This window comes from Apodemus sylvaticus, chromosome 2 (assembly GCF_947179515.1).
Source record: "Apodemus sylvaticus chromosome 2, mApoSyl1.1, whole genome shotgun sequence".
Lineage (NCBI taxonomy): Eukaryota > Metazoa > Chordata > Mammalia > Rodentia > Muridae > Apodemus > Apodemus sylvaticus.
Genome location: NC_067473.1, coordinates 82,011,356 through 82,031,268, shown reverse-complemented (window position 1 = coordinate 82,031,268; position 19,913 = coordinate 82,011,356). Strand labels below are relative to the sequence as shown.

Genomic DNA, 19,913 nt, shown 5'->3' with positions numbered 1-19,913 from the left:
TGCATTCAGATGTCCTTCACTTTTGTTAATGACCCAGGAGTCTCTCTTGAGTATCACAACTGGACTCAGTCACCCTGGCTCCTTATCTTACCCGATTCTGGTCCAGAGATTAAACCTGGGGCCTCTTCACACTTGGTCTACCCCTGACTCACATCCCCACCCCCTTTATCTTGTCTTCTCTGGGCACTTTTCACACTTCACTTGTTTGCATCACCGCTCACAGTGTGAAGTTGTTGTGCTGTTGTGTAGAATGGCCGTGGATGGGTTTATCAGGAGCTTTTCTCATGATTGTCTGGGGTGGTGAGTTTCTGGGTGGTGAGGATGACTAGTGATGTGTTAATTTCATCACACAGCAGGGGTGCATGCTGTCATCCTAACCTCTCATTCGTAAACCCTGCTTGAGGGATATTTGTCAGCATTCTCCACGGTCAGTTATTTTCTGTCTCCTCCTCCATCCTGTGTCCTTTGGAAGGAAGTTAGTGCAAGAAGCTTGCCTTTATAGTACGGAGTTACAGTTCAGTGCCTGCGGGTAAAGTGACTACAAGAGCTGCTTGGATCATTCTGTACTGGAAACGTGTCTGTCCTTTCTCGCTTATTTGTACATCAGCCCAGGTTCATGGATATTTCCCTTGTGTTTGGGTATAAACAGTTCAGTACTGCTTTGCCTGTTGCTAATTTTGCTCAGGTCTGACCACTGAGAGCGCTGTCCATTGGGTTCTCTGCCTTCCTCAAATTCTCATTGAGTCAATAAATGGTTTCCAGCTGAAAATAAAATCCTGGCTGCCCAGGAAATGCTGTGGCAAGAGTGAACAAGGCTAGACTCGGTGTTTGGATTGTTTTGTTTTAAGACAGGATCTTGTTATATTGCTTATCCCAGGCTCAGACCCCTGGACTGAACTGACCCTCCAACCCTATCTTCTCCGATAGCTAGGACTTAGTGTGTGCCACATGACCTGGCCCTTAGGATAGAGGTTTTACAGATTACAGCCCATATGCCACATCCAGCCCCAAGTGTCTTTTAGAACTGTACTACTAAGTAATCTAAAAGGGTTCAAGGGTTTGGTTTTTTGGGGGGGATGGAGGGATGTTAAGAGAGGATGGTTACTTGATTTTTAAAACTCAAATAAAAGGTCAGCAGGATGTCCCGTGAGTAGAGATGCTTGTAGGGAGGCCTGACAACCTGGGTTTGACATCCAGAGCACGTGGGGGAAGGGGAGATAACGCCAACTTGCAGGTTATCTGTGATCTCCACACGCTGGGCCCTGGCCCCCTCCTCCCCAAAACAAACTCAAGCAGTAGATGTTCTTTAAAATGTTTTAACAATTCAATTTTGAGGCAGTTCAAAATTATATCAATTTCAGTGGTCCTTAGATTTGTTGACTTATTGAAACAGGGTCTTTGTCCTTGTGTAGTTCAGGCTGGCCAGGAACTCGAGAGTCCTCCAGCCTCAGCCTCCAGAATTACAAGATTGCTCTATCATGCCCATATTTCCGGATTCGTTGCATTATCGGGGTTGTTTCCTGCAACAGCATTGAGTCATCGAGATAGTGAATTATTTCCTGTCGCTTAACACACAAACAACTTGACAAGAGTTCAGGTGCCACCACATCACATATCTCTAAAAAACATTTCAAAGCAGTATGTATAAATATTAATATCTGTTAGCATTACAAATGAACATATCTCATAGATTTTTAAATTTTCTATACTGAGGATTGAACCTATTGCATGCTAGATAGCCCTTTACAAATCCATTTACATTTTTATTTGGAGATTGAGTCTCAATAAGTTGCCATGTCTGGCCTTGAGTTTGCAATTCTCTTGCCTTGTCTCCGAATTATCCAGAATTACCTTAGTGTACCACTAAGCCTGTGGCAGATTTTGGTGATAAGAAATGGGGGGATAGCTCAGTGGTTAAGAACACCTGTTCTTACAGAGGACCTGGGTTTGGTGCCCCCCTCTCCGTTCCCCCAGCCACGGAGCGGCTCAATACCATCTATAACTTTAGAGTATCCAGTGCCTTCTCCCGACCTCTTCAGGCAACAAACTCAGTGTTCACAGACATACATAAAAGCATAAATATGAATAAAATAAATCAAAAAAAAACTTTATAAAGAGATGTGGTGACAACCACTTCTAAACACTGAGTGATCTTGTCACCCCAAGAATAAGTCTTTTAAATTCAGGCATCTTCCCAGAGCTGGGCTGTATGTCTCTAGTTCTAGATGGCCATTCCTTGGACTACTGCTGCTCAGAATCACCTGCTAACGGAGACTCTACTCCAGCAGTGGAGAAGGCTGAGTACAGTTGACCAGAATCGTCCTGCAGCCACATACACAATTTCTTGGTCTGCTGCTTTAGTTTTAATATATATTTGGGGTTATCAAACTATATTTGTCTCTATAGTTTTTAAGATTTAAAAACAGATTAGGAGCAAAGGGATATTCCAAGTAGGTATACAGTATCTTTTCCCTGTTTAGGCATGACTACTGGATACCCTGGAGAAGCCCAGTAAGAGTGGGAACCCTGGGTCCAACAGCTCACCACCGAGACCTTTAACTTTTCAGCTTGCAAGTGGTGTGGCCTTGTATAGATTACCTGCCCCCACTACACCTAGCGGACTGTAACTTGGAAAGTTCCTCTCTCTAAGCCGGGGATTGTTTTCCAAGTCAGAAGAATGGTACTGTTACAGTCCTTTGTGGCATTAGGATAGAAATCCGATACAGACTAAGTAAAGTTCTGTGTCTGAAGCAAAAGTCAGATGAAGGCTAGAGAAAGAGGTGCAGAGGCTGCAGTGACGCCACAGAAGCCCCAAATACAGGTCTGTAAGCATCCTTCGGGGGAGTGCCTCTTCAGACCTTCCGGCCTGGCTCAGGATGTGCCCCGCTTGTACTGCTGCCTCCCCCGCAGCCCTCCGTACTGCTGCCTCCCCCGCAGCCCTCCGTAGGTGCTTCCCTATGTTAACATTGTAACAAAGATGTAATAAGGCCATGGGCAGTTCTAGGGCTGACTTGTCCTTGAGGTCCTCGGATTGAACCTATCAGCCCGTGCCCCCTGTTTTATCTGTCGAGGATGACCACCAACTAAAATGCAGGAAAAACAAAAAACTGAAATGCATTATTTCAAAGATAAAAAGCTTTCCTGAGGCAGGCCCCAGCTCCCTTTGGGTTGGGAGTTTGCTGACAGTGAAGAGGGAGGCCCTGGGTCCTCCCATTTTTCTTATCATCTTGCCCAAATGTTTGTCCTCGAACAGCCTTCCCTTATGGTTTCTCCTTCCCATGAGAAAGGAAGTGGCCTCTTAGGAGCCCTCTCCTACTCTCTATACCCTGAAGCCTTCCCTCGGTATAACGTTTCCTTTTTTAATTCAATGATAAAGATATTAGCATGGTTTTCTAGATTCGTGTTTTGTTTTATGCTGTTTTTTTGCATTTTAAAAATGGTGAGAGAGAGAGGGAGAGGGAGAGAGAGAGAGAGAGAGAGAGAGAGAGAGAGAGAGAGAGAGAGAGAGAGTTAGTTCCATGTTTACAGGTGCCGCACAGACCAGAGATCAACCTTGGGAGTTCCCTTCTCTTGTTTTCCACTCCCATATTTTTTGAGACAGGGTCTCACACTGAACCTAGAGCTGTGCTTTTAGGTGGGTTGGCTGAAGATTAAGTCCCCCAAAACCCCCTCTCCTCCTCAGCACCCTCTCTCCCCCCATGGGCCCTACGCCCCCTCCTGAGTGCTGAGATTAAAGGCAAACACACAACACCGGGGCAAGAGTAAACAATAAACATTTGGTGTGCTAAGGCCCTTGGATTCTGTGGCGTTAGTGTATGGCTGTCCTTTACAAGCGTGTTGTCTACTGGAGAGCTTGTTTGACACCCCTATCCTGTGGTGTGCTGGGGGTATTTTCTCTGCTGGTAACAGTTGCCAGTAGTAAGGTGTGGAAGAGAATATAATAGCCAATTCTCCTTTCCTTCCCTGTTCACTGCTTACTAGCTATTGCTTTGGACTATAAGTGGACATAGAGGAAGGGGGACAACATTGAGGACATTTTTAAAAGTTTGACAGTTCTTATTTGGCAAATGAGTTGCACTGTCTTGCCATGCAAGTTCGTTAGTTAGGCTTTGTTGTTCTTATGTATGGAGACTTGAAGCCAGAGCTCACACATGGGAAGCGTCCTCCACCACTCAGCTCTATTCCCAGCTTCACGGGGATGTCTAAAGGTGGCTGTTCCTGGGGCTCGTGAGTCCTTCCACAGGTGAAAGGGCCTGTCACCAAGCCTGATGACCTCAGGTCTACCTTGGGTCCCACGTGGTAGAAAGAGAGGTCCAGCCTTTGCCAGTTGTCCTCTGACCTCCACATGTATATTCAGAGTGGTTTGGGTTGGTTGGGTTTGGTTTGGGGGTTTTGGTGGGATTTTGTTTGATTTGTGGGGTGCAGAGGTACAGAAAAGGTCTCATACATGGCTAGGCAGGTGCTGTGCTCTGAGGTCTGTATCTCCAGCCGGTACACCAGCTCTCCATCCTGTGTCCTCTGTGTGCGGAACTCAGTTCCTTTGATGTCCACTTACTCTCAGCCCTTGAGGTTTTTAAACTGTGTGGGGGAGTGGGGGAATGCAGATGTAGGGGTGAGTGTGTGTAGTGGCTATTCCTGGTTGTCAACTTGACTATATCTGGAATGAACCACAATCTAGAATTGGAAGGCTCACCTATGATCCTAATCTGAAGGCTCAGAGATATAACTTTCTGACCTGGATCTTAGCATGGAGATCTTGAAGCATAGTGGCTATGAATTCCAGAAGATTAAGACAAGGAGATCTCCAAGTTCAAGATAATTATGGGATTAAAGGCATGGAGACACAGGCCTTTAATCTGGACCACACTCTCTGCTGGAGACCTACAGCCTTTAAACTGGAGATCTATATAAGGACATTGGAAGAAGGAAGATTGACTCACTCTTCCTTGCCTGCTTGCCTCATGGGACTGAGCTACTGCTAGATCCTTGGACTTCCATCCACAGCTGCTGCTGACCATTGTTAGGGCATTGGACTATAGACTGTAAGTCACTGACAAATTCCCTAACTATATAGAGACTGCCCATATATTCTGTGACTCTAGAGAACCCAGACTAATACAGTGTGTGTGTTATTGTTGTGAATCTCAGCACTGGGGATTCAATATGCTAGGAAAGCATTGTACTTCGGAGCTGTACCCTGAGGCCTAGTGTGGAACAAGCACCCTTAGAACAAACCCTGACCTCCTCCTTACTCCATAGTTACGAAGTTAGCTTTGGATTTTATAATGAAAATGAAGGCTGTGTGATGTATAGCACTTTCTGACAGATATCTACTTACTTGTCTACTCATATTGGAGAAGATAGTATTGTCTCACTGCAGAACTCCGCTGCCGTTGAACTCAAGACATTCAAACTTCAGCCTCCACAGTGGTAAAACTACAGGCATGGGCTGACTGATCAGTTGACTCCGGAAATCCTTTGTCAGTAAATCTCAAAACAAGTGTGAAATCATTTTAGAAGTTTGTTTTAAAAGATGCATGCCAAATCCTCAAAGTACATTGAGTGCCTACTGAGAAGTTGACTTCTTGCTGCATGGTGAAGAGTGATAGGCCCACTCTAGCCACTGCAGTAATTCAAAAGAAAAGAACAAGGGGTGTGGTTTGGTACTAGTGTGTATCTAGCATGCATGAGGCTGAGTTCCATTCCTAGTACTACAAATTAAGAACAATTTTAAGGGGATTGGAAAGATGGTTTTGCAGTTGAGAGCACTGGTTGTCTGTACTGGCTAGTTTCGTGTGTCAACTTGACACAGGCTGGAGTTATCACAGAGAAAAGAGCTTCAGTTGAGGAAGTGCCTCCATGAGATCCAGCTGTGGGGCATTTTCTCAATTAGTGATCAAGTGATGAGGACCCCTTGTGGGTGGTTCCACCTTTGGGCTGGTGCTCTTGGGTTCTATAAGAGAGCAGGTTGAGCAAGCCAGGGGAAGCAAGCCAGTAAGAAACATCCCTCCATGGCCTCTGCATCCTGACCTGCTTGATTCCCAGTCCTGACTTCCTTTAGTGATGAACTGCGACATGGAAGTGTAAGCTCAATAAACCCTTTCCTTCCCAACTTGCTTCTTGGTCATGATGTTTGTACAGGAATAGAAACCCCGACTAAGACAGTGCCCTTCCATAGGACCTGGGTTCCATTCCCAGGGCCCGCATGGCAACTCAGTACTGTCTATAGCTCCAGTTCCTGCAGGCTCCAGACCCTCACATAGGGCACATACCTAAATGAAGATGTGTGGTTAAAAAAAAAAATCTTAAAACAAAGAGCACTGAATGCATGCACACACACTTTTTTCAGCCTGATCAAAGCGGTTAAAGGGTTGTGAGCCCATCTGGTGTGCGTAAGACTCATTTTTTTTTTCCTTTTGCTTTATCCCAATGATTAGTTATTTCATACCTTGATTTGTTTTTTTCTTACCTGTCTTGACACATTTGAACTCTGTAAAATTCTTCTCTGCACAGGAATTAGTGTGAAATTTATTGCCGTATTCCATGAATTAAAAGGCATGTGCTTTACAAATAACTGCAGAGCAAACTTATTGTCCAGAGACATGCCTAACTTCTAGTTCCTTGTGCTGTCCTTACAGACCATGATTTGCTTTTATCCTGAAAAATGAACTGAGATATAATAACTTAGCAAAAGTATGGATGGCGAGGAGGGCCAGGTGTTGTTAAGGTTTAGAGATGAACATTTTTAAATAGACCTCATCTTCCCAGTAACTTGATACCTGATAATGATGAAGAAGTTGATGTATCCAGTTGTAACTGGATACAATAAAAGATATCACCACAATCTCCCTTGCTTCCAGGGCCTTAGTTTTCCATGCTGCTTTTGAGGCAAGATCCCAGAAGGGAAGATCAGGAAACCCAGTAGTAGACAAGAGCCCAGCTGGGCTATGGGAATTCTGCCAGCAGAACAAGAGCCATGAGGGGCCACCAGGACTCTCAACAATAGGGTAAAGGTCCAGTCAGGAGTAGGGGGACTTAATGGTAGAAGGGCACCCCACAAAAAAAGTCCATGTCAGTTTATGTGGTGGTCTAAATGACAATGGCCCCCATAGGCTCATATGTCTGAATGCTTGGTCTTTAGTTGGTGGAACTATTTAGGAAGGACTAGGAGGTGTGGCCTTGTTGGAGGAGGTGTGTCACTAGGGATGAGCCCCACACATTTCCTATTAGCTCTTTCTTTCCCTTGTCAATCAGGTGAGAGCTCTAGCAAGCCATGCCTGCCTGCCTGCCTGCTGCCTGTCTGCCTCCTGCCTGCCTGCCACCTGCCTGCCTGCTGCCTGTCTGCCTGCTTTCTTGTGTTCTTCAGACAGATGGTCTTGGACTCTAACTGTTGGGAACCATGAGCCCTAAATCAAATTCTTTCTTTCCGTAAGTTGCCTTGGTCATGTTTTTATCTCTCAAGTACCAGGGTTTTACACAGTGTGTGTTTTTAGTATGATGTCAGATTAGGTAGAGGGACTTAACGGAGATCCATGTGAAACTAGGCTCTTACACAAAGAAAATAGCTTCAGGATGAGTCAGCAGGAAACAGGAAGTAGATTTATTAAGCAAAAGATAGTACATGCTTTAGATTTAAGTAAGTAGGACTGGAGGGAGGAGATTGAGGGATGTTTAAGTGTCTATGGCTAAGAACCAAGGTGAAAGGTGAAACAAAGTTTGAAGCTTAAGCACTATGACCTTGTTTCCTTTTTCTTCTTACCGTGAAGAATTAACTTTGGCTAGTGGTTTATGAATTACACTGTTGGAGTTTGAGGAAGAAAAGAGTGAAGTATTAATAAAATTAAACCCAAAGGCCATAGACTGTAAGAAGAGCAAACAGCTAATTTGTGACAAATCAATCGTGTCTTCAGGGAAATCGGAGATGACACTGGTGGCAGTATTTGAGGAGTAACAACCATAGCTAGTCAAGTTTGAAGGAAATGTATTCAAGATAAGAGATGCAAGCTTATTCAGCTGTCGACATTGGCCTTACCGTGATAGCCGGCTTTCTTTCTGTGGAATCGTCTGAGCACACCAGGCAGGTGCTCCACCACTGAGCCGCATCCCCAGCCTCGGATATTATCTTGACTTCCCAAGTTAGCAAATATTGCAGACATTGTTAAAGCAGGCTGTATGACTCTGTTCTTCTAAATCACATCAGTCACGCTTCCTTTGCTTTATCTCCATGCCAGTCAGCCACATTTGCAACCCTAACAACAAGCTCGTATCTGGTGAGTTTCAAATTACTTCATGAAACAGTTGGTTTTTCTCTTGTTTCTTTTGTTGTGTGGTCATTTGTGTGGCACGTGAGACCAGTTTCAACCCAGTTCTTAACATTTTAAATTTGCTCAAAAACTCTTGACATCCTTTTACTTTTCTGTTTGTATTAGCAGCATAACCATTGATTGGGGTTGAAACCCAGGCCTGTTTTTCCTTAACAGAGCAATGTTTACCATCTGGTTAAGGCTCACAAAAGCGGCTTACATAAATTATTACAACCAGAGAACATGGAGCATCGATTTAAAATGCAGTTCTCCCACTTGCTAGTGATTTCAGGAATGTAAATTCTGTAGCCCTGTCTCATATACACGGTCTGAACCAGGAAATCTGAAATGCAAAAGGACCATGAATCTGAAGTTTCTGTTTGGTTGGGTTTCGTTTGGTTGTTGTTTTTTGAAAAGAGTCTTATGACTGTAGTCTAAGCTGGCTTCCGCTGATCCTCCTGCCTTAGTCTAGGGTTCCAGACAGATATGCACCCTCAGGTCTAGCCTGTCCTCTACTTAAACAATTGAAACAATTGTGCATATGTTGTGTGTGTGTGTGTGTGTGTGTGTGTGTGTGTGTGTGTGTGTGTGTGTGTCTGTGTCTGTGTATACATTTGCAAACACACATAAGTGCAGGTGCCTTCAAAGCCAGAAGAGGGCATCAGATCCCCTGGATCTGGAGTTACAGACAGTTGTAAGCTGCCTGACATAGGTAATAGGTACTGGGAACTGAACTCAGGTCCCCTGCAAGAGCAGCCAGTGCTCTTGACTGCTGAACCATCTCTTCAGTTGCCATTATTTCATTATTTTACCTTTTGATGCAACTGTGAATGGTATTGTTTTCCTGATTTCTTTCTTAGCATGTTTGCTATTTGTATATAGAAGGGCTGCTGATTTTTGTGTGTTCATTTTGGATACCCCTGTTCTACTGAAAGTGTTTATCAGTGCTAAGAGTGTTCTAATAGGGCCTTTGGTCTTTATACGGAGAATCATATCACCTGCAAATAAAGACACTTTGACTTCTTCCTTTCTTACTTCTTTCTTTTGTCCAAGCTAAAACTTAAAGCAGTATATTTAATAGAGTGGAGGAAGTAGACACTCTTGTCTTAGTCCTAATTGTAGTGGAAATGCTTTGAGTTTTTCCTTCCTTTGGTATGAGGTTGGCCATAGATGTGTAGTATGTAGCCTTTATTACACTGAGTTGTTTATCTTGTACCTAATCTCTTCAGCCGGAAAGGGTGACAATCATTCTTTTGAATTCCTTCTTTAAGATTATGTCAAGTTTACTCTTGTTAGAAGATGTTACTTTGTGATTAGTAACTTTTTGCTACCTTGATTTTTTTCCTTATGTTTTTGAATTGGGACTTGTACCTTTGGGGTTTAGGCATTATTTGTATTCTTCCTCCCTCTCTCTCTTTCTCTTCCCCCTCTCTCGCTCTCTCTCTCACTCTCTCTCACTCGCTTGTGCTCTCACACTCTCTGCCTTCCTCCTACTCCCCCCTCTTTCTCTTATCACCTGAATTCTTCATTGAAAGTATTTGTACCATCCAAAGGGGACCAGGTTATAATGGGGTTATAGGGGTTTTTTTGTTTTTGTGTGGGCTTACCCGATTTTGTTTTTTTAACCGTTCATACTCATTTCCTTCATGCTGGGCTAGGCTGCGTTTCCAGCAGAATGGACAAAGGCTGTTCTCTTTGGTCCATGTCCTCAGTAGCATTTGTTGCTTTTGTAATGACTGTCATTCTGACTGGGGTTACTGTCAGTTAGGGTTTTATTTCTATGAACAGATATCATGACCAAGTCAAATCTTATAAAGGACAATATTTAATTGGGCTGGCTTACAGGTTCAGAGAGAGAGGTTCAGTCAATCATCATCTTGGTGGAAGCATGGCTGCATCCAGGCAGGCATGGTGCAGGAGGAGCTGAGAGTTCTACATCTTCATCTGAAGGCTGCTAGTGGAAGACTGACTTCTAGGCAGCTAGGGTGAGGTCTTAAAGCCCATACCCACAATGACACACTTCCTCCAACAAAGCCACACTTTCTAATAGTGCCACTCCTTGGGCCAAGCATATACAAACCATCACACTAGGGTAAGATGAAATCTCAATATAGTTTTATTTTGTATTCTACGATGGCAGGTGTGATGGTTAATTTGCTTTGTGTGCTTTAAAAAAAATAGCTAATTAATAAAATACAGAATCAATTAGTATCATTAAATTGATGGGGTTTTTTCTGAGCACACACTAAATTGGTGCTACTAGAAGTAGTCTAGAAGAAGGGAGCAGAATTTAAAGTAAGTTGGGTGTCTGGGACTGTGACTCGATTGGAGAGCATTTGCCTGGCGTGCAGGAAGCCCTGGCTTCAGTCCCATTACCACATAAGCCAGGCGTTATGGCACACACTTGTAATCCTGTCAGCACTCAGTGGCTCAGAAGGTCAGAGGTGCAAGCCCATCACTATCTGTATGAAACTCTGTGTCGGAAAAAGGGGGTGGGGGCTCGAGGAGGAGAGAGAGGACAGAGCTTCAACTTGTAGAGCTGTGTAAAATCTTCACAAGGGTTTTTGGCTTGACCTTAATTTTCACAGTAATTGAAATGTTTCCTACATAATTTTGTGCAAAATCCTTTTCTAATTTAGCTTTTTTTGCTTTGAAAGTAGTTTAAGCATAAAAACCATTTAGAGATAATTAGGATACATAAAAGAACTTTTATTTTAAATTCTGGTTGTGCTGGCAATTGAATTCCGGACCTGGCATGTGCTAAGCAAGTAATCTACCATGGAACATTTGCCCCCATAATTATCTGATTTTAACCCTTATTAGTTATTTATTCATTGTTTCATTTTAAGAGAAGGTCTTGCTATACAGCCACATGATCTCAAATTGGTGATCCTCCTGCCTTAGTCTCCTGAGGGCTGGTTTTGCTGCCAGCTGTGCAGTTTGGAAGGGATCCCCTAAAAGCCTGAAAGGCCTTTCTGCTGGTGCCACAGGCGGCTCAGCAATGGCTGTACACTGTGATCTGGGGATGGGGAGCCATTCTTTGTTTTTCAGACAGGTTCTTGCAGTGTATCCCATACTATTCTAAAGACCACTGTATAGACAGGGCCGGCCTCAAACTTGCAATCCTAGTAGACTGGGAATCATTTGGAGCCTTTAGAGCTGGTTAATCTGCAACTAAATTTGAATTGGGGTGTGCATATTTATGTGTGCTGTTATTTTTCCTGTCCAAAGAATTCTGTCCTTAAAGAAGAAACTTACTAGACACACTATACAAGTTTGCAGGTAGACAAGAGACATTTATCAAGATTGGGTTGGTGCCTCGTGCCTGTAATCCTAGTAGTTCGGAAACTGAAGCAGGATGACTTTTACAAATTCTAGGCTACTCTGGGATATATGATGACTTCCAGGCTAGTGTCAGCTAGTGCATGAGATATTACATGAGATACTGCATGAGATACTGCATCAGATATTACATGAGATACTGCATGAGATACTTACTGTCTCAATGTAAAAAGAAGAAGATGAGGGGAAAGAAGAACAAGAACCAAAGCAGAAGGAAGGGTCACGAATGACATGGGTGACGGGGGCTGGGCTGGGCGTGGTTCATGAAAGGGTCCTTACCGGTGCACAGTGACGGGGAACTGGGCTGTGCTTCATTAGCCGTTTAACAATTCGTGATGCTTCTCAGAAAGGTGACTACTGTCCTTTCGCAGCTGGCCTGGTCCATTATGTTGAAGTTTGTGGATGTGAGCCAGCAAGATACTTAAACAAGAACCAAGAGAGCGAGGCGGCCCTTCCATGTTTTTGTGTCCCCCTAGCTCCTAACTACACATCAGCCTCAAGCTGACAGCACCAGCATTTTCACCATGTATTTAAATGTAGTGTGAGTACCTTACCTGAGAGATTGTTTTGTCCCCATTAAAGTATCGGCCATGACCTGGCAGGTAGCACTTGGGAGGCCAAGGCAAATGGAGGTTTGTGGGTTCCAGGCCAGCCAGGGTTACCTTAGAGACTCTGTCTCTAAAATAAATACATTATTTAATTAAATAAGCAAACAAAAGTCATTAAATACAACAAACCACACACCCTCTGATGGCTATTCCTGGTTGACAGTCTGACTCTATCTGGAATGAACTGCAATCCAGAATTGGAGGGCTCAACTAGGATCCAGATCTTGAGGCTAGAAGACAGTTTCTGACCTGGATCTTGACATGGAGATCTTGAGGCATAGTGGCCATGAAAAGCTTAGGCCCAGGAAAGGTAGTACACGCCTTTAATCCCAGGAGACTGAAGCAAGGAGATCTCTGAGTTCAAGGTCACACTGGGACACACCTGCTGGAGGTCTACATAAGGACATTGGAAGAAGGATGATTGACTCCTCTTCAACTGCTTGCACTTACTCACTAACACATTTGTTAGAAGCTAAAGACCAGCTGACACAACTTGCCTTGTGACTGAGCAACTACTAGATTCTTGGGCTTCCAATCTTCAGCTGCCCATTGTTGGGTTAGTTGGACCACAGACTCTAACTCATCACGATAATTCCCTCCATATAAAGAGACATTCCATAAGTTCTGTGACTCTAGAGAACCGTCACTAAGACACACCTCCATCAGTCAGGGACATCTACATGATGCAGCCTTCTGCCAGCAGGTGGCAGGCTTCTCCTGCAGTAGACGCGGCTCTCCAGTGTTGCTGCACTATTAGTGTGTTGCTGGAGATGGGACCCAGAGGCTGAAGCATGCCTTCCAGGTGGGAGCTGGAAAGTACCTAGCGTGGGTACTTAAAGCAGTACTTTCTTGGTGTACGATCATTGTCTGAATGTTATATGTGCATGCACTCTCACTCTTTCTCACACGCTCCCTGCTCTTTAAGACAAGATTTTGCTGTGTAGCTTTAGCTACACACTTGTACACTCAGAGATCTGGCTGCTCTTGCCTCGTGAGTTCTGGGGCTGAAGGTATGAGCCACCATGCCTGGCAGGTTATGTGCTCTCATGTAAACCCTCAGAGTTGCTTTAACCATTAAGCTATAAATTTTAAACAAGTATGACAATGCCCAGCTATGGCAGACCTAGTTGTGCTCTTGTCATTTTGTTTGATGTGCTGTTCGCCTTCTCCCCCTCACATTTGTTTAATCTACTAGAGTACAAAAGATCCAGACCCGTCTTGCAGTTGTTTAATCTACTAGAGTACAAAAGATCCAGACCCGTCTTGCAGTTGATGTGGGGTTGCTTAATCTGTTGGTAAGTTCCTTCTTGTAAGTAGGTGGAAGTAGATACCACGCCCCGGAAGGTCCTCTGTCCTCATGATGGTCTTCTCCACCCTGTCACATCATATTGTCTCATTTATATTGTTCCACATGCCCTTCTATTTAGGAATTTAGGACGGAGACAGCATTAAGCATACCATAATCTGAGCAGTTGTGGCATGCCCACCTGTAGTTCAAACTGATTAGAGATTATTAGTACATACAGGATTACTTGAGCCCGTTGAGAAAGCAAGAAATGTCATATTTAAAATATATATATATCATATTTTTCAAGGTTTATTTATGTATATGAGCGTTACTTATACATATGAGTGTTTTGTCTGCATGTGTGTGCCTGATGCCTAGAGAAGTCAGGGAGAGTATCAGAGCCTCTGGAACTGGAGTTACAGATGCTTGTGAGCTGCCTCATGTGTGCTGGGAGCAGAACCCACAAGTCCTCTGCAACAGTAGCCAGTGCGCTTAACCACTGATCCGTTGCTCCGACCCTCAGATCACCATATTCTTCTGTGCAGCTTCCCCCGGAGCAGCTGTCAGTTAGCACACCCGTCAAGGTATGTCTTGTCAAACTGTTAGAATTCTAAAAGAACAAATGATTCACTTGATGGATGCTTCTAGAAGCAGGTGGGAACCACTTGAGACCTCCTAAGCCTTGTAGCATGCTGAAATGTAAAACTGAAACTCCCTGACAGTAGTTCTCATAAGAAAAGAAACAAAAGACTAGAATCAGGTATGGTATGAGGCACAGCATAATCCCAGCACTTGGGAAGCTAAGGAAAGAGGATAGTAAATTCAGAGCAGGCCTGGAGCTATGCAGTGAAACTCTGTCAGGACGAGAGGGAGTGCAGGGGGCTGGGGGGTGAGGGGGAGACACACTACAGTGGGACTGGAGCTGGAAAGCACTAGAAGCTGAAACCAGATCTCTTTGTTTGACGAGACTTGGGACCAAGTACATACTGCATTATTTGCCTAACTCATAAAACACTCTACCTGAAATTATTAGCACAACTGTCTGTTAACTTAAGCTTATTCTAACAGTCTGAAACTTTGGTAATTACTGCAACCAGGTAATGTTAGTGACATTCACTACAGAAAAAGCAGAAAGAAAGTAAGTCACCTGCAAAATCCTCTTTCATCTCTGATCACATCTTGAAGCTGGTTTACTTGTATTGGTCATTACAACATACAGTCTAGTCTGTTACTAGTGCATTTTAGACTTTAGAATCTATAAGTGGAATTAGTCATGTTGCTTTTTCTATTTTTATCTTGTTACAGTCTCACTATGAAGCCCAAGCTAGCCTGTAAATTAAAAGGTCCTTCTGTCTCAGTCTCCTGTTATAGGCTTGAATTGTCTCTGTGCTAGGAATTATCCCAGGGCCTCCTGCATACACACTGAAGCACATGTTTTTCCACTGAGCAGTACTGTAGCCAATTAGTCATGCTTGTTAAATATTGTTGTACTTGGGAGGCCTGAAAATCTTGCTGTGTGGTGAACTGTCTCTCTTTATGTTCTCTGGTTAGGTGTATCAGATAGGATGGACCAATAGGAAAACCTTATTTTACCACTTTTATTTATTGTGTCCCATACAAAATAGCAATCTGTAGTAACAGTGTTTCTTTTGAGCAGAAAGCAAACTGTATGTTCTGCAGAAACCAAGATATTAAAACATCTTTAACTTGTTCTGTTTCAGGCACAGAGATTCTGCTACAATAGGATGGAAGTAACAGTTTGAGTGATGTTAACCCTTGATATTACCAGGGCATGGCACATTTAGCATGGAGCAGGGAAGGCTTTTTAACTAAGAGAAAAGATGTAGACTGCAAAAAAGTGTGTTTGAGCTTTTCAAAGGAAGTTTGAAATCTCAAGCCATTTGGTTGAGGTTTGGGGGAAGGTTTTAATATCTGTTGGGATGGAGTCCATAGGCCCTCCCCGTAATCCACCAACCAGTTTACCAAGTAGGCTGGGCTGGTGGTCACCAAGCTCCAGGGATTACAAGCATGTGTCACCATACTCAGTTTTTAAATAGGAGTTCTAGAGACTGAACTCATGCCCTTGTATTTTCAGGGCTGACCAAGTCCTAAGAAACTTTTTAGTGACAAACTATGAAAATTCTGAATAGTTACTCAAACATACAAGTGGATATCACGTTCTCCATTGATAAAGATAATCGTGCTTACTAGTAAAATAAACAGACATCTAGTTACAGTGTCAGAATGAGAGAAAATAACCTGGCGGATATCCTGTCCTGTAGTTCTGTCCTTTGGCATTGCAGTTCCTCATCTAGTGCCTGCCATTAGGAGGGTTGTGGGTGGTTTCAGCCAGGCCAGTCACAGTGCAGAGATGAAAGTCCACTCCACTGCTGAACACCCGCCTCTGTGACTTCCAGCTGCTTTCTAGCCCTTCTCAGAAAACAATGAAAAATCTATTTGAAACAAAACTGGTTTTGTGTTACTTGTTTTGTGGTTGGTTCTGAGGTTCAAACTCAGGGCTTCATGAATGCAGGGCCACTGACTAGCCCCCCCCCCCCAAGTGTTTATTATTAACTAATCTTTTTGTACATACAATGTATTTTAATCACTTTTTTCCGCCAACTCCTCCCAGATCCTCTCTGCTTCCCTACATACTAAACTGTTTTCCTATTCATTCTCATTCGGATTCACTCTCTCTTCCCTTTCCTGTTTCTCTTCATCTAAACAAAGAAGACCAATAAGACCAAAACCAAGGAAAAGTCAACAAAAATACCATTGATTTTGTGTGTGTGTGTGTTGGCCAGCTGCTCTAAGCACATACCCCCCCCCCTGAAGTGTTATGATATACCCAGTGACACGCCACTGGAGAAAATTGATTTTTTCCCCTTGTTGCAAATAGCTTCTTGGTTAGGGGTGAGACCTTTTCTGGCTTGAACCTGTGCAAGTTTTGTGTGTGCTTCTGGCCTATATGTGTTCATATGTGCATCAGTCCTGTTGGAGGTGTCTGGAAGTGGTTCCATTAACTCAGTGCTTTCTGTGGCATAGTGTTTTGTGTTTATGCTTCATGTGTGTGTGGGGTGTGTGTGTGTGTGTGTGTGTGTGTGTGTGTATGCTATGTGTTTGAGTGGCTACAAGCACTGCCATAGTATGGAGATCAAAGAACAACTGTGGTTTGGGGTTTTTGTTCTTTTCTTTCCTTTTACTGTGGGTCTGGGGGATAGAACTTAGGTTGTAGGCTTTCTCTCTGCTGAGCCCTCTTACAAGGCAAGCATTCTTAGAGTATATTTCTTAAGCACTCTCATGTAAGCATGTGTATGTAATTGCATACAGTGGCACATGTGTGTGTACATGATTGGTTACCTACAGTGGCACAAAAATGATTTTTAAAAAACCTAGCTGCTTTTTCCATAAATGACGTACCGGTAATGAGTGGCTTAGTTTCTCCAGATCCCGTGTTGCTTTACTGTAGAGAGAGGAAGTGTATTGAGTTCTCTCAAGCTAACCTCATTGCTTTAGAGCGCCTGTCAAGGGCATTAGTGTGCTTCAGGACTGACCGTGCAAAAGCCCTAAACAAATATCACTCCGTCTTTGATCCCCCCCTCAAGGGGGGAATCTTTATTTTTAAGTTTTAGACAAGGTTTTGCTATGTAGCCTTTGTTGTGGTCTGGAGCATGCAACTCCTCTGCCTCCACTTTGAAGAACTGGGTGTGCTGTGAAGCACCTGGCTCCCAGTTCAGGTCTTGGTGTCTGACTGGCCAGGATACTCTTCAGCTTTTCTGATTATGGACAAAATGAATGCCACTTGCCGCTGGCTGCCACGTTTAAACACTGTTTACTTTCCCACTCAGGAAAGCAGGCTGTGGTGCTGCCGTGGATCCTATCATGTGTCCTACTTCAGGCTCCCTGGGCTTACACTGAATCTATTGGTGCTACTTAGCTGTATGCCTGAACTCCCTTAGAAATGTAAGAACCTACGATAGACAGGGTGCTGGGGACTGAGGCTGAGGAAAGCCCACATACTTAGAACTTAGTAAACTGCATTTATATGTTCATGTAATTTAGTTACTTTTTTTTTTCCACTTCTTGGAATTAAAGCAGATCATCATGGATTCTATACAGTCCCTCTGTGTACTGAGCCACACCTACAGCAGAAGCTAGTAAAGTTTGACCACGTACAATATTTTGTTTTATTGTTTGTAAGACCGGCTCTTACTGTTGCCTGGCTGGGGACAGTGGCCCCGCTGTTCCTTCCTCTGGCGTCCTGGAAGCATAGGCTTGACCCACCCCCACCCCATACAGTTCATTTCTGAGAGCTTCAAATGCCTGCATCTCATGTGTATCCCAGTGTGTTCACCTCTCTGATACGGTTGTGTTTGTGGCATTTGGGGTAGAGCCCAGAGCTCTGTGCCTGCTAAACAGACTGCCTGCCACTCCGCTTGACCCCGCCCCCGCCTGCCCTATTTTGAAGTTTTATGCTTTGTTACTGTTCCTTATTCTGTTTGTTTGCTTTTGAGACAGTATCTCATTTAGTCTAGGCTTGCCTCTACCTCCCAAGTGCTGGGGTACAGGCACTCATCGCAATGCCCATCTCTCCTATGTTAAAAATCAGCTAGGTGTTGTCCTTCTGGATGATCACTGTTTCTTAGTATTACAAGCAAATCTACAGTCTGTATGCTTGCAACTATATCATTGTGTACAATCATATGCCCTTAGGGTAAGTTACTGTTTCAAAGGAGTGGTATTTCAAAGGAGTGTTTATATCTACAGCTTTTGGTAATATTTCTAAATATTCTTCTAAGAAAGTATGGAAGTATACCTCCAAAAATGCTTTGTTAAAAGAGGTTATTTAGGGCAGATTAATATTTTTTGTTTGCTGTCCTTGAATTCCTATCAGTAATTAGATATAATAGGTCTTCCTCTTAAGGATGATATGTTTTGTTAATGAGCCTTATTAAAACTATAGTACCTGGGGCTGGAGAGGTGCTTCGGTGCATAAAAACACTTGCCACATAAGACAGGTATGAGGATTCCTAGCCCCCGTGTGAATGCCAAGTAGGTGTGGTGGCCTACCTGGAGCCCCAGTAACAAGGAGGCAGAAAGCAGGAATGCCCAGGTCAAGCTGGATAGCTTGCCTAGCTGAATAGGCAAGCTGTGGGCTTGAATGAGAGACTGTCTTAATATTATGGAGGAGAGCAATTGAGGGAGACACCTGAAGATGACCTCTGGCCTACACAAGCCCCACCACCACCAGCACCACACATGTAAATATGCACGCCCAGCCAGCACACGGGGAGGGTGCTGGTGGTGGTCGGTGCTGGTGGTGGTCGAGGTGGTTGAGGTGGTCGTTGCTGCAGCAGTGGCGTCATGAGTTCAAGAACAAACATAGCAAGTTTCAGTCCAGCTAGTGACCTCATATTCTGTCACCGCCCTCTCCTGCCCAAGGCCGCCCAAGAGTTCTTATGGTAATGTGGACTTAGTTGACAGGTCTTGCTACAGGAAGCTGTAGTGTCCTGAAGATAACTCGAGCCCGGGAGATTGAGCCTGGCCTGAGCAATCTATTGAGATCCTTTCTCTGAAAAAAAAAAAAAAAAAGACTTGCTACTTTACAAAGTTTAATTAGTAAAATATAGCCTGGTGTTAGATCTCTCTGAACACAGTAGAGGGAGCCAATAGAAAAATGTATTTACATGTAAACAGCTTAACCATGGTCCTGATGATAAAGTTTCCCAGAACCTGAGTTCTACCTTATCTAGCAGGCCCTGGTGCTGTGCTAGCATGCAGCCATCCCGCTGCTCAGTTTAAACGCTGGGCTGGTTCTGTTTTTAAAGGAAAATGTTTTATCTCATTACCTTCCTTTTTAATAACAACAGCAGAAACTTTCGTATTGTGTTACCGAGGCTGGCCCACATAAACTAAGTGATTCTCCTGCCTCAGATCCTTAGTGGCTGAGACTACAAATGGACACTGTTATATGTGCATATTCCAGTTTTATACTAGTCTTCATTTTTTGGCATGGTTTTATTAAAATTTACCAAAAGCTGCCAGAAAATGTAAAGAAAACATAAAAGCCTCCTTCAGTCCCACTGGAGTAAAATATGCATAATACAAGAGGTGCCATTTCACTCACGTTTAAGCTTACAATTTGGTGACACTAAATACGTATGCATTATTGTGCACCCATGACCACTACGTACCACCCTTAGGACAGTTTTCATTTAAAAACTGGAACTCTGCCAGACTGAGCAACAACAGCCTCCTGACGGCCTTCCCAGGCTCCAACAGCCACGCTTCATTCTTTCACTTTGTCTTGAAGTGGAGCATCCACCAGAGGAGTGCACACATCACAAGTGCAGCGCAGCGGCAACAGGAAAG

General features: G+C 43.8%; 1 protein-coding gene across 2 annotated transcripts in view; it reads left to right on the top strand.

The window, feature by feature from the left end:
• Positions 1 to 19,913, top strand: part of Nt5c3a (5'-nucleotidase, cytosolic IIIA) — a 43,346-nt gene that overhangs the window by 2,814 nt on the left and 20,619 nt on the right. The gene's annotated exons all lie outside the window — the stretch shown is intronic.